The sequence below is a fragment of the Strix aluco genome, chromosome Z (assembly GCF_031877795.1).
Source record: "Strix aluco isolate bStrAlu1 chromosome Z, bStrAlu1.hap1, whole genome shotgun sequence".
NCBI classification, from domain to species: Eukaryota; Metazoa; Chordata; class Aves; order Strigiformes; family Strigidae; genus Strix; species Strix aluco.
Window position 1 is genome coordinate 83,669,224 of NC_133971.1, and position 1,815 is coordinate 83,671,038.

The window sequence follows — 1,815 nt, forward strand, 5'->3', positions numbered from 1 at the left end:
CGGCCTTACTTGCAGAACCACCTTCCTGATAGAGGAGGAATTTAGGATATGTCATGTGTTCCACCAAAGTTGCCTCAGCTGGGAAGCTACAAATGCGGCTGTGGCTGTAGCTTGTGGACTGATCACATTTTTCTGGTAGCAATTGGCTTAAGGGCAACAAACAAATTAGACCCAGGAGGTAATCAGAACATACTGAGGTTTTGGTTTTACTGCTCTAGGATTATGTTTGAAAGGAACAGGAATAAAAGAAAAGTATACTATCTTCATAACCAGCTATTCGAGACCCCCAGTTATTCTGTGGGTTAACTTTTGTAGGAGGTAATTTTATTGATTTTTTTTTTTTCCCCATCCCTGATCTCAGTTTGATAGCCTGAAAGCAGTTCAATTTGTATCATCTTTAGAGTAGGTGTCTGCTGCTTGGAAAAATGTCAGGATTATGAGTTTCACTGAATTATTCCTTTGGCATTTTTCAATGCCTTACGATATTTTTAGGTCTGGGGTATAGGTGTTCCCTCTGAAATGGCAGAAACATGCCTGGGAAAAGCACCAAGTGGCTTTGAGACATGGGAGATAGCAGTCTGCCTTTCATCGCTTGGAAAGGCTGTTGGGAGGCCAGACTAGGAGAAGAAAAGGCCTTTAATTTCTGCTGCACAGCAGGGTTTCCCTGCATCGCCTGTGGAAAGGCTTTCCTAAAATACGGTTTAATTCCTGTGAAGTTGTTAACTGGATGCAGATTTTGTTGATCTGCTAGGGTTCTTGATGGTGGAGTTGAGTGGTAAAGGGCTGACCCTGGGATGCCATACACAAAATTACAGAGGAGGTAACGCCGTGCCCCCCCAGGCAGTCTCTGCAGAGTCACCCGAGGCCACAGGCTGGAGAGGCTCCGCAAAGCTTCGTGGTTCCACACAGCGGTGCGGAAACCGTCCTCAGTGTGATAAAGCCGAGAGAAATAGATGCAGAGCGTGATTTCTGGATACTTCCACAAAAAGTTGTAGATTTAACTTACGCAGCAGCGGTAAGCCTCGTTACAAGGAGAGTAATTTGAACAGAGGATGATGCATCCGATGTTTCCATAGGCATCTGTAACTGCATCCAGATAACCACCCACCCCAAACAGCATAGGTTTGGGATGGTAGCCTCGGTCATTACAGTTTGTAGCACGGCCTTTCTGGACTATGCTGCCTGAGAAACTCCTCAGTTCATAGAAGAGGAGGTGTTTGTTTCGGAGAGCTGCTGTTGATCTGTATGGGAAACCAAAGACCCTGTCAAATTCTGCGTAAGGGACTCTCGCTTCTTCACCAGTCCGTATGTGGTAGGGACACTTAGCGCAGATGTGGTTCTGTCTCTGACAGCAATAGGGCTTTACCACAGTCCCCTGATTTGTCAGATATTCTTGGAAAATCGTTTTCTCTCCTGGATTCATGTTCTGTTGAAGAATCTCCCTGTTTGTGTGCTACATAGCTGACAGTCCTGAATGAAAAAGGAAAGTAATATCTTAAGTCAACCCTTTGATTTATTTTGCACTTGAACTGCAAAAATAGTAGGGGACAGTCCTTCAAAAATGTACTGAAACTTGTAGCAGCATATAGAAACTTAGGGACACACAGAACAAAGCTCTCCTGCAGCCTAGGAACATTTCTACTTTTCACAAACTAGCCCTTTTGCTAATAACATAAGTAGAAAATATTTCTCTGGCTCTGCTCTCTTACCCTAGACAGGACAAACTGCATAATAAAACGAGCCATGATTTTCAGGAACTGATTAGCAGATGAGCCTTATGAAATCTGGCAAAGCAAACAAGAAAACACCACCAAA

At 44.0% G+C, this 1,815-nt stretch overlaps 1 pseudogene; it reads right to left on the reverse strand.

The window, feature by feature from the left end:
* Positions 1-451: 451 nt before the first annotated feature.
* On the reverse strand, positions 452-1,423 carry LOC141917931 (putative C->U-editing enzyme APOBEC-4; annotated as a pseudogene).
* Positions 1,424-1,815: the final 392 nt, after the last annotated feature.